At 34.7% G+C, this 12,886-nt stretch overlaps 1 protein-coding gene across 7 annotated transcripts in view; it reads left to right on the forward strand.

Annotated features, from left to right (window-relative positions):
• The first annotated feature begins 1,045 nt into the window (after positions 1 to 1,045).
• LOC106092002 (uncharacterized) overlaps positions 1,046 to 12,886 on the forward strand; it is a 106,479-nt gene continuing 94,638 nt past the window's right edge. For 2 of the 7 annotated variants that reach the window (XM_059365121.1, XM_059365120.1), the window contains exon 1: positions 1,685 to 3,803. The gene's annotated coding sequence lies outside the window, so the exon portion shown is untranslated. Of the gene's footprint in view, positions 1,256 to 1,684; positions 3,804 to 12,886 lie in introns of those variants that run through there. The other 5 variants (XM_013258751.2, XM_013258734.2, XM_059365118.1 and 2 more) reach the window with 5 other exon arrangements.

A 12,886-nucleotide genomic window follows, 5' to 3' on the forward strand; every position in this document is an offset into this window, starting at 1 on the left:
CAACAACTGTGCCAAGTTCGGTCCAAATCGGTTTATAACTTAATATACCTCCCATATAAACCGATCACCCGGTTTGACTTCTTGAGTTCTTACAAGCCGCAATTTTTGTCCGATTTAGCTGAAATTTTGCATGTAGTGTTTTCAGTTAATTATTTAAATCAGTTTATAATCTGATATAGCTCCCATATAAACCGGTCTCTCGATTACCCCTGTTTAGTTCCTAGAAGTTTTAAATTTTGCTGGTTTGATAGACAGAAGAAAAGTATGCCTTTCAACTAAGTGTATATTTTATAAATTTTTGGCTGAATACATGGTGGTGGGGTCCTAAGATTCGCCCTGGCTAAACTTACCACGCTTTTACTTGTTAATAATTTTTTTTTTATACATTTTTTATTTTTATTTTTTTTTAAGCGCCTACCCACTGTGCTCGAGTTCTTACTCTAACCACATTGGATAGTAAGTAGAATGGCTTGTATTCACCTCGTAAGCTTAACGCTCGTTATATAGTGGACACTAAATGAACTCTCATTACTTGGGGAAATGTGTGTGCCAATGTTTGCATGTGTATTTGTGCGTCTATTAATTCATTGGAAATTGTTTCTTCTATTGTTTGAATTTTTGTACGATGCATTGTGACGCTGTTGGGATGAATGTTATTAGAGAGTTGTTGTTGTTGTTGTTGTTGATGTTATTATTCCCCCTGTGTGTGCGAATATGCGACGACAACACAATCTGCACGAATGAATGGATAAATGGATGAGGATACACACAATTGCTGTGTGTGTGTGTGTGTGTGTGTGTGGTTGGCGCTCTTTTTGTATTTCTTTAACTTATGTGCTCCTCTTCTCTTCAATTGTAAAGTAAGTTAAAGAGTGCGTGTGTGTGTGTGTGTGAGCACATTGCCCAATTGGGGAAGTCTGATGCTTTTTCTCTTGCTCTCTCATACTCTTTGTTTAACCTAACTCTTGCTTTCTTTGCATTATCACTTGTTTGAGGCAGAGGCATTGGGGGTTCTTTAGTTAGTAGTCTTCGGCAAGCAGGCAAGCATGTAATGGACTCGAATAAGTAGAATTTATAGTCTGATGTACGTACGCTCGGATGCCTAACAGAATCTGTCTGTCGTTCGGTCGGTCGTTATGACGTTTGTTTGTGTGTTTCGTTGGCGTATAGGCTAACTAACAACAGTCAGTGAGTAAGGCCACCAGACATCATCATCATCATCCTCGTCGTTGTTTCGTGATGTGTTGTGGATAATGTGGGTATAACTGATGGTGTGCGTGTGTGTGTGTGAATGTTTTTTTTCTTTTTTTTTACTGTGGCTTGCTGGTGTTATTACTTCTGGCTGGTGATGTTAATGCTGCCTCTGCTGCTGATGCCGCTGGCGCCGCCTTGTTTTTTGTTATTGTTGTGTTTAGTACAAATATTATTTGGCTTTGGCTTACTCTTTTGTACTCTGACTCTGTTGTGTTCTGTGTATGTTGCTTGCACACAATACTGACTCTGTCTTTTTGGCTTTTGCTGTTGCTTCTGCTGCTGCTGCTACTACTACTGCTGCTGCTGCTGCTGCCATTGGTGTGGTTGCTGCCGATGGCTGGTCTGCTGGCTGGTGTGTGCCATTTGGTTCGATGGGTTCGGTCTGGCGTTGCTTGTGTACTCTTTTTTAAAATAGTTACAAGATGTTCATCGGTGTGTATAGAACGTCTGAACGGATGATGGACATTCAAATTGAAAATAAGTCACTGCAATCGTAACCAGTGCACCAACCATTCATCCAAGCGGCCAAGAAGAAGAAGAACCCCAGAATCAGCAAATCTCAACTGACATCATCGTGTGGTCGTCGTCGTTGTTCTCGTCAACCATCCATCCTTCTTCTCTCGCATATCGGCAACGTTGTTGAGTGTTAAAAACAAAACTGTGTATGAAGAATAGCTCTTTTTTTCGTGATTCTTTCTTTGTTGTTGTTGTTGCTGTTGGTTGTGTTATATATGTATGTATGTGTACATGTGATGAGTACGGCAATGTACTTTTACGTTCCAAGTCATGGTGTTGTATGGTGTTGAGTTGTGCTGTGCTGTGCCTTACCCTGCCTTGTATGATTGGTTTGTTGGTTAGTCGTTCGCTGTGTGTTTTCGTCATCGCCCCATCGCCACAACCGTCATCCGCAAATGCATTTTGTCTGAAAAAATAAAGAATAAGTAGCAACAACAACTTTAGCAGTTAAAGAGTATTTATCTGTAAGAGCTACCGCGAGTATCAAAGTGTTGTGAGCAATGGTGGTAGCGGCGGCGGCTATCCCACATCCAAATCCCAAACATAAATAACAATAATAACAAAACACTCACATTCAACACTTGGTGTCGACAAGACAGAACCAGACCAGACTCACGGATTATTCTGCAGACTCTCATGCAACGAACAGAAGCAGCAACTGCAACAAACATCTGTTAAAATAAAACAAGTGTTGACAAGTGGAAGGAAATCAAAGAAATTTCCAAAAACAAAGTGGGTTTTAAATAAAAAAAATATAAAAAAAAAATTATGACAACAAGAAAGTGACTTTCATGAGTTATGAATGAAATATGTATGAAAATATTAAAAAAAAAAACTGTGACTAGTAATTAAAAAAATTTTTAAATCTTTATAGATAGCCAGAAAATGATTTAAACATTTACAGTGAATCAAAAAACCAAAAAAAAAAGAGTTCTTAAGAAAAATTAAACCAAACATTAACACTTGATAACAGTTTTCAGAGTTCCATGCCCAAAAAATACATATTTATTTATTTGCCCATATAAAAAAAAAAGAATCAAACACACACACATAGTGCTTTCATATCATTTTTTTCTTTGCTTAAGGCGTATGCAAAATAAAACAACAGTATTAAATAAAAATCAACGCAAAAATCTTTAAACGACAGCCACAGTGGAATGTGTTTTGTGCTTCCTTTTTTTCTTGAATTCTGATTCTTAACAAATAAAAATTAAAATAAAAACAAACCCAAAGAAAACAACAAAAAATTTGTGTTATGTGCAGACAAACAGTCCAAAAAAAAATCATGCAAAATAACAAAAGCAACAACAGCAACACTACCACCACCATCCGCATCATCGCTAACAGTAGCAACCAGAAAATCAACAACAACAACAACATTTAATAGAACACCTAAACTTCCTTATGTCTTCTCAAGTGCTAAAAATACCCACTCCCCATAGCCCCATAGCCACCATAGGCATAATTATGCTCAACACAACAGCAACAACAACAACAGTAGCAACAATAAACCGAGTGTGGTGAATAACAGAGAAGAGTGTTTTGAATCCATAAATTCATTGAATGAATAAAGAGAAAAAAAATCATAAATTTTAAGATCTAATGCATTATTTTTATTTTTCTTCCAACAAAAAAAAAACACACAGAGTTCTGACAAAAAACCAGAAATAACAGCAAATTGAAATAAAAACAAATTATGAAAATCACAAAACAAACAGCAAAAAATAAACAAGGATATACATGAGTGTACACATAATAAATTGCTACAAAAAACACCATTTATACATGAAGTGATATTTTTTTATCAGCAAAATAAAAAAACTAAAAAAAAACAAGAAAAATTAAGAAAAGAAATCATTTACTTCCTAAAAAAAGAAAACCACAGAAACAAGAACAAATACCTTGCATCCACATACAATTTTTTTGGAATAACTTTTTCTTTTTACAAGAAATAAAATCTACAACAACAAAAAACAACAACAGCAAGTACAGAAAGCCTATTGGATTACTTATCACATTAAAAGCTAACAAAGGTAAGTTGAAAACGTTAAAATGTGGGTAACAATAAAAAGAACAACAAAATATAATATCTTTGTACAAAAACTTAACAAAAATGTTAAAAAAATGTTTTTTTTAATTTTATTTTAATTGTTTCCAAACAAAATCTTTTAGTCGTTTCCATACAAAATTTGTTCTCAAAAAATTCTCATTTATTTTTATTCAAAAGTAATATTTTTATAATGTTTTCTCAAAACAAGGCAATGAAAATTTTTCTCGAAAAATATTATTAAAGCTTTTTTCTATAAAATTCATAGATATATATATTTTATTTATTTATTTAATTTTTTCTCTAAAAAATATTTGATTTTTGATTTTTTTTCGATTCCAAATAAAATTTGTTCTTAAAAAATTATAATTTATTAATTTTTTTCAAAAGAAATCAAAACAAGAGATAAAAATTTTTTCTCAAAAAAAATTAATAAAGTTATTTTTCTAAAAAAAATATCTATATATTCAATTTATTTATTTATATGTCCAAACAAACCCATTTTTTAATTTTTTTTTTTTTTTTTGATATTTTGCAAACAAAATTTTTTCTCAAAAGGATTTTTTAATATTTTTTTTCACAAAAACAAGAGATTAAGTTTTTTTCTCAAAAAAATTATTGAAGATTTTTTATAAAAAGAAAAATATATATACTCTATTAATTATTTAATTTTTTCTGAAAAAAATATGTAACTTCTAAAAAAAAATGTTTTTCATATTTTTTTACATTTAACAATTTTTTTTTCACCCAAAAAAAAATTTTCTCTAAAAATTTTTATGTATAAATTTGATATCTTCAAAATTTTTGCTGTAAAAAAAATTTTTTTTTTCAAAAAAAAAAAAATCATTTGTTTTTCCTAAAAATTTAATTTTTTTCCTAAATTTTTTTTTTTTAAATCATTGGTTTTTTCTAAAAATTTAATTTTTTTCCAAAAAACTATTTATTTTATTTTATCTACAAAAAATTTTGAATTTTGAAAAAAAAAAAATAATTTTTTTCAAAAAAAAAAAATTCATATTGTTTTAGATTTAACAACACTTTTTTCTTCCACAAAATTTGTTTTCAAAAAATTCATTTAAAATTGTTTTTCTTAAAAAAAATTATTAATTTTTTTCACAAAAACTCGATTACTGGCTTAAAGATGATCGAGAGACAGGTTTACTTGGGAGCTATATCCGGTTATAGACCGTACTTGGCACAGTTATTGGAAGTCGTTGCAGAACACCGTATGCAAAATTTCAGCTAAATTGGATGAAAATTGCTTCCTGTAAGGACTCAAGAAGTCAAATCTGGAGATCGATTTATATGGGAGCTATATCAGATTATAGACCGATTTAGACCTTACATGGCGCAGTTGTTGAAAGTCGTAATAGAACACCGCTTGCAAGATTTCATTCAAATCGGACAAAAATTGCGACTTCCAGAGGCTCAAGGAGTCAAATCGGGAGATCGGTTAATATGGGAGCTATATCAGGTTACAGGCTGATTTGAATCATTCTTAGCACAATTATTAGAAGTCATAATAGAACAAATGCAAAATTTGCCCATGAACTTACCTTTAAGGAACAGGGGCAAACTTCTCACATATCAATGAGTGCAGTCCGATTCAAGTTTAAGCTCAATGATAAGGGGCCTCCTTTTTATAGCCGAGTACGAACGGCGTGCCGCAGTGCGACACCTCTTTGGAGAGAAGTTTTACATGGACTTAGTACCTCACAAATGTTGCCAGCATTGGGAGGGAAAAACCACCTTTGAAAATTTTTTCTGAAGATCCCGTCAGGATTCGAACCCGGGAGCTTAGCGTCATAGGCCGCCCATCCGTCTGTGGAAATGACGATAGCGGTCGAGCGCGTAAAGCTAGCCGCATGAAATTTTACACAGATACTTAATATTGATGTAGTTCATTGGTGATTGCAAATGGGCCATATCGGTTCAGATTTGGATATAGCTTCCATATAAACCGATCTCCCGATTTGACTTCTTGAGCCCCTGGAAGACTCAATTGTCATCCGATTTGGCAGAAATTTTGCACATAGTGTTGCATTACGACTTCCAATAACTATGCCAAGTACGATTTAAATCGGTCTATAACCTGATATATCTACCATATAAACTGATCTCCCGATTTAACTTTTTGAGCCCGTGGAAGGCTCGATTTTCTTCCAATTTGGCTGAAACTTTGCACATAGTGTTCCGTTATGACTTCCAACAACTGTGTCAAGTACGGTCCGATTCGATCCATAACCTAATATTGGTTCAGATTTGAATATAGCCCTCATATAAACCGATCTCCCGATTTGACTTCTTGAGACCCTGGAAGCCGCAATTTTTGTCCAATTCGGCTGAAAATTTGCATGTGGTGATGACTTCCAACACCTATGCCAAGTACCGTTTAAATCGGTCTTTAACCTGATATAGCTCCCATATAAACCGATCTCCCGATTTGACTTTTTGAGCCCCTAGAAGCCCCAATTTTCATCCGATTTGGCTGACATTTTGAACATAGTGTAGAAGCATGCCCTTTTAATAAAATGTTGGGTTTTGTTATTCAACCTTTTCTTATAGCGCAGTAAGAGAAAAAGTTGAATTCTAACAAGCCAACATCTCTTTAAAAAGACATCTAACATCATTGTCTAGACAAACTTCGCTTGCCATAGAATAACTTTTCAATATGAGCATAGTCACATATTTCTCTCATAGCTACGTATTTCTTTTGTTCGGATTCAACAAAGTGCAAAAAGACGCAAACAATTTTTTTTCTATAAAAATTTTGTCAACATTTTATTTCTAAAAAAATTTTGTCAAAATTTTATTTCTAAAAAATTTTTTTCAAAATTTAATTTCTAAGAAAATTTTGTCAAGTTTTATTCCTATAAAAATTTTAAGGTCTTCGAAAATATTGTTAAGCAACTAAGGATGGATTTAAGTTCGAGAAAGACGAACTTGCGATATCCTACACCACATTGGAGTCTAAGTAGTCGAACTTTATATCAGAAATTAGGAATTTCGACAAAAATTCGTAAATTTGGTGGAAGTCATAGAGGAAATCGATGTGCGAATTTTTAGAAGATCGATTAATAAATGTGCCTGCAAAGGCCCATAGAGTGAAAATCGGTATACGAGCGGGCCCGGTGTGCTTCGCTACACCCTTAAGTTATATTTTTATTTAACTTTCAAATATCTTCCATTAGATACTCATATTGTCCCGTTTGGTATTTATGTCCATTTGGGGTTGGGCGACTCCCCGAGAATTGACTTAAAATTTTCATAAAAGTTTCGTATTCTGTTCTTAATTACCCTTCGTTTGAATCCCCTACTGTCGCGTTCGGTGTGCATGTCCCTCTGGGGCATAAATTTGGGGGTAGGGCGACCCCTTTGGGAATAAACCCCAATTTTTTGTATAAGTTTCATATTCTACTCTCAAGTACTTTTTGTTTAAATTCCACATTTTCCCTATCAGCCTACACGTCCGTTTAGCGGTGGTTTTTGGGGTGGGGCGGCCCCCCTGTGACTTGAACCCAAATTTTTGTTTAACTTTCGTTTTCTACTTCCAATTACCTTTCATTTGGTACCCATATTGGCCCATTAGGTAAACATGTAATTTGTGGGCGGTTTTTGGTGGTGGGGCGGACTCCCCCCCACCCCCCCTCTTGGGGTCAAATTGTTATCAAGTTCGTATTCTGCTCTTACAAACCTTTCACTTGGTGCCAATATTGTCCCTATCGGTAAACGTTTTAAATTTTGACAAAATTGTATTTCTATTTATTTTCCCTATCAGCCTACATGTCCGTTTATGGGTGGTTTTGGGGGTAGCGAATTGACCCCAAATTATTGTACAAGTTTCATTTTCTATCATCGGTCAACACATTACTTTTTGGCGGTTTTTGGTTGTGGGGCGAGCTATCCTCTTGGGGTCAAATTGTTTATCAAATTCGTATTCCGCTCTTACAAACCTTTCATTTGATGCCAATATTGTCCCTATCGGTAAACATGTCCGTTTGGGTGGGTTTTGGAGTAGGGCGTCCTCCACGGTTATTGGACCCCAAAGTTTTATACCAATTTCGTGTGTTTTGCCTCCATAAGTGTGCAAACCAAATTTCGTTTAAATCGATGCCCACATCTCCGAGATCTGGCGTTTTTGAAAATTGCGGTTAGGAGAAGGGTCCGTCTCCCTCGCGGATATCATAATATGAGGTACCCCATATCCATCGGGAGGCCATCCTCTAACATCCTGAAAATAGGTCCAGCCGTTTTTGGGTCTATAACTAACATATCAACAAACAAAGCCCAAAACTTTCATTTTTATATAATAGCTATATGAGAGCTATATCTAAATCTGAAACGATTCCTATGTTATTCACCAGTGATCTAAAGGTTCTTTAGAGAAACCTTCGTACCTTTTGTCAGGATCTGTTAACAAATGACCAAATTATTGCAATATTAGTCCGAAATATGACGAAAATATATATGGGATTTATATTGAAATTTTAACCGATTTCAACCAAATTCGGTACACATAATAAATTTCATAAAAGAAGACAACATTTTGGCGTAATTCTTAAGCAATAGGTTCACAAAGGCTCTAAAACCAAAAATCGGGTGTTACACACATATGGCAACTCTATTCAAATCAGAGAACAGCAGCAAGCCACCTTAAAACTAAGTGCCCATGATAGACATGCAGCGAATGACAAGCTCACACCTTATACCAGCAATCGTTGTTGAACGCTTTCGACTTCCAACGACCAAAACATAAACTACTGCTTTAAATTCGTTGTGCTATTGTGTTTTGAGTTGAAACATTGATCATCTTGGTACTATAACTCGATTTAGCCATGCCCGCCTGGCTGTATGTCGACATAACGCTAACTTTCGAAGGAGCAAAAGGTCGGCACTTGAATTTTGTACACATACTTCCTGTTCGAGTAGGTCGGTTGGTATTGTAAATGGGCCAAATTGTCCATGTTTAAATTGCTTTCATATAATCAGATCTTTGATCCCTTAAGCCTCAAAATGGCGGAATTCGTTCATTCATATTGGGTTGCCCAAAAAGTAATTGCGGATTTTTCATATAGTCGGCGTTGACAAATTTTTTCACAGCTTGTGACTCTGTAATTGCATTCTTTCTTCTGTCAGTTATCAGCTGTGACTTTTAGCTTGCTTTAGAAAAAAAGTGTAAAAAAAGTTTATTTGATTAAAGTTCATTCTAAGTTTTATTAAAAATGCTTTTACTTTCTTTTAAAAAATCCGCAATTACTTTTTGGGCAACCATAGAATTATATCTACATGAACTCCACACCTCTAACCAATAAAGGTTGGCAACACTGTTATTTATTAAAAATTCGTGTAGCTCTTGAAAAGTGTGACCTCCTTCCCTATTTGGCCTATACCTTAACTATAACTACAAAAAATTAAGATTCAGTGCAAAGGAGTCGTAGCATTATAAAAAATATTTGGATATAAAATCAATTAAAATCCCTTCTAGCACTAGTTAACAGTTTTTCTTCAAATTAACCATGACCTTGACCTGCTTAAATTTCCACACAACATTAATGGAAAGGAATCAAAGTTAGTATTTATAAAGCCAATTGCGTTGAGAACTCAATGTGTTTTGTCTTAAATATAATTTTCGCAAAGAAAATCCATTGAAATTTGATTTTCATAGGCAATTTCTTGAAAACTAATAGAAAATTTTCTCAAATTTCTATTCCTGTTTATAAAACAAGTACTAGGTCCTAGTCCTATCAACTTTAGGGCATTGTCATTTGCCTTTGCAGCCAACATTTTGCCATTCTCACATCAATCGACCATTGACAGTATGTCAACAACCGCTTTTTGAATGGATTGAGTTAATAAAACAAAAAGAGATGCATTAATTTACACCCATTGTCCACCTGCCCACGATAAAAAAATGAGCAAAAAAAAAAATAGAAAGTGATGTATTATCCGCAAAGGCCAGGCTGGCTATGTAAAGAGATTTCCTAGCCATGTTTTTTCATAAGATTTTTCATTTCATTGACGTTAGTAAAGCTAGCAGAAAAGGTCATTGGCCCTTCAATGGTGATGTTTTTCTGCTGCATGACTTTTTGGGAGAGAAATTGTGCTTAATTAAGATCCCATAATTATCATGTCATAAATCACAAGGCTAGATCACAAATGTCCATATGGCCGCAGCGGCCCACAGCACAGAAGAATGTCTCATTTTGCGGAATAAAAGAATGTCGCACGAAATTCCTGGGACGCCTGCAACGGGTGCTGTTGATGGGCCTGAGAAATTAATTATGCTGTCTCATCAATCAAAAAGAATTATTTGCATTATAAAGACAAATCACACACATGCACATGCATGCACAGCATTTATGTCTAAGTATGTATGTGTGTTTAGGTGTCTTTTAAAGAACAAAAGCCATTTTCTCATGTCCATGGTTGGCACGCCTATAATGGAAATGAAAATGCATTTATAAATGGGCCTTGCATTGGTGTGCGTGTGTTCATACATCAATAGCCTTCCATTGTCATAGACAGCAATAAACTTGTCCGTGTTTCAGGCCACGTGGGGTGGTGGGGGGAGGGGTGAACATTTGGTGACAATAAACTGCCATAATTTTCCTTCCAGAGATTTGTTTTGTTTATTTATTTGTTTTTTCTTGTTTTATTGCCGAATAAAATGACAACAAAAACACATAAAAATCAAAGAAATATGTTAAAGAGTTGCAATTATGACACTTTTGCCCAGTTCCAAACAGCTGCAGATTCAACTGGCCATGGTGAACTGCATCTGGCATAAAGAACTTTCATGGACAAAGGTTAAGCTTTGGAGATATAGGATTTACAAATTTTGGGTTGCCCAAAAAGTAATTGCGGATTTTTCATATAGTCGGCGTTGACAAATTTTTTCACTGCTTGTGACTCTGTAATTGCATTCTCTCTTCTGTCAGTTATCAGCTGTTACTTTTAGCTTGCTTTAGAAAAAAAGTGTAAAAAAAGTACATTTGATTAAAGTTCATTCTAAGTTTTATTAAAAATGCATTTACTTTCTTTTAAAAAATCCGCAATTACTTTTTGGGCAACCCAATATAAAGACCAACATTTTGCAGAGAAAAAGCTTTTCCCTAGGCTTTTATTTCTTTTGTTTGGCCAATTACAGCCAATGACTGATTGGTATTTTATAACTAAAATTCGAATTTTTATGCAAAATCGAATATTTGCTACATATATTATGCCAAATAAGGTGATATTCTGTGATAAAATATAGCTTTTCGAAGTTCCCAAGTCATTGTAAGTTTATTAAATTAATGTTTACTATAAACTATCAACGCATTCTTCATATAAAAGATAGCAAAATTAAAATTTTCCATAAAAATTATAATACTAGTCAATATGACTTCCGTTTCCTGCGATTTTTATACCCACCACAGTAGGATAGGGGGAAAATTCATTTAGTCATTCCGTTTGTAACACATCGAAATATCAATTTCCAAACCTAAAAAGTATATATATTTCGGATCGTCGTAAAATTCTAAGACGATTTAATGATGTCCGTGTGTCTGTCCGTCTGTCCGTCTATCCGTCTGTCCGTCCATCCGTTGTAATCACTCTAGAGCCTTCAAAAATGGAGATATTGAGCTGAAATTTGGCTCAGTTACGTCTTTTTTGATGCACGCTGGTTAAATTCCTGAACGGGCCAAATCGGACCATATTTGGATATAGCTGCTATATAGACCGATCTCCCGATAAAGGGTCTAAAGCCCATAAAAACTTTATTTTTCATCCGATTTTGCTGAAATTTAAATCAGTGAGTAGCTTAAGGCTTCCCGACACCTGAACTAAATATGGTTCAGATCGGTCCATATTTAGATATAGCTGCTATATAGACCGATCTCCCGATAAAGGGTCTAAAGCCCAAAAAAGCTTTACATACTACCCGATTTCGCTGAAATTTAAAACACTAGGTTATTTTAAGCCTCCCGACATCTGACCTAAATAAAGTTCAGATCGGTCCATATTTAGATATAGCCGCCATATAGACCGATCCCCCGATAAAGGGTCTAGAGCCAATAAAAGCTTTACATACTACCCGATTTCGCTGAAATTTAAAACAGAAGGTGATTTTAAGCCTCCCAACATCTGACCTAAATATCTCCCGATCTCCCGATAAAGGGTCTGAAGGCCATAAAAGCTTTATTTATTACTCGATTTCGCTGAAATTTAAAACAGTGGGTTATTTTTAGCCTCCCGACATCTGACTTAAATATGGTTCAGATCGGTCCATATTCAGATATAGTTGCCATATAGATCGATCTCCCGATAAAGGGTCTAAAGCCCATAAAAGCTTTACATACTACCCGATTTCACTGAAATTTGAAGCAGTAGGTTATTTTAAGTCTCCCGACATCTGACCTAAATATAGCTGCCATATAGACCGATCTGCCGATAAAGGGTCTAAAGGCCATAGAACCTTAATTTTTTATCCGATTTCGCTCAAATTTGGAATAATGCGCAGTTTTAAGCCTCCTAATATCCGACTAAAACATGGCACAGATAGGACCATATTTAGATATAGCTGCCATATAGACCGATCTGCCGATAAGAGGACTGAAGCCCATAAAAGCTTTATTTATAACCCGATTTCTCTGAAGTTTGAAACAGAGAGTTTTTCTGAGCCTCACGATATCCGACCTTAGCCCAACAGATCTATATTTTGTTCTACATAATTGAAAAGTTACATATATATTAGAGCACTCAATGTCCGTGCAGAATTTGGCAGCATAAGTTATCCAATTTTCATTGCATTGTGACGAAAGGGGGTTTAAATGTATACCCGAGGTGGTGGGTATCCAAAGTTCAGCCTGGACGAACTTAATGCCTTTTTACTTGTTTTAGTTATAAAAACTAATTTGAGCGTTGTTTCCAAATCTGGTTACATTTTTACCCATATTTTCTTTATTTTGTTCTTTCTTTCGATATAGATTAGCAGTCAAGATGATGTGTGACTAATTAAAATAGTTTTTTCAATGTTTATGGTGTATATATTGGGTTGCCCAAAAAGTAATTGCGGATTTTTCATAT

Source organism: Stomoxys calcitrans, chromosome 3 (genome assembly GCF_963082655.1).
Source record: "Stomoxys calcitrans chromosome 3, idStoCalc2.1, whole genome shotgun sequence".
NCBI classification, from domain to species: domain Eukaryota; kingdom Metazoa; phylum Arthropoda; class Insecta; order Diptera; family Muscidae; genus Stomoxys; species Stomoxys calcitrans.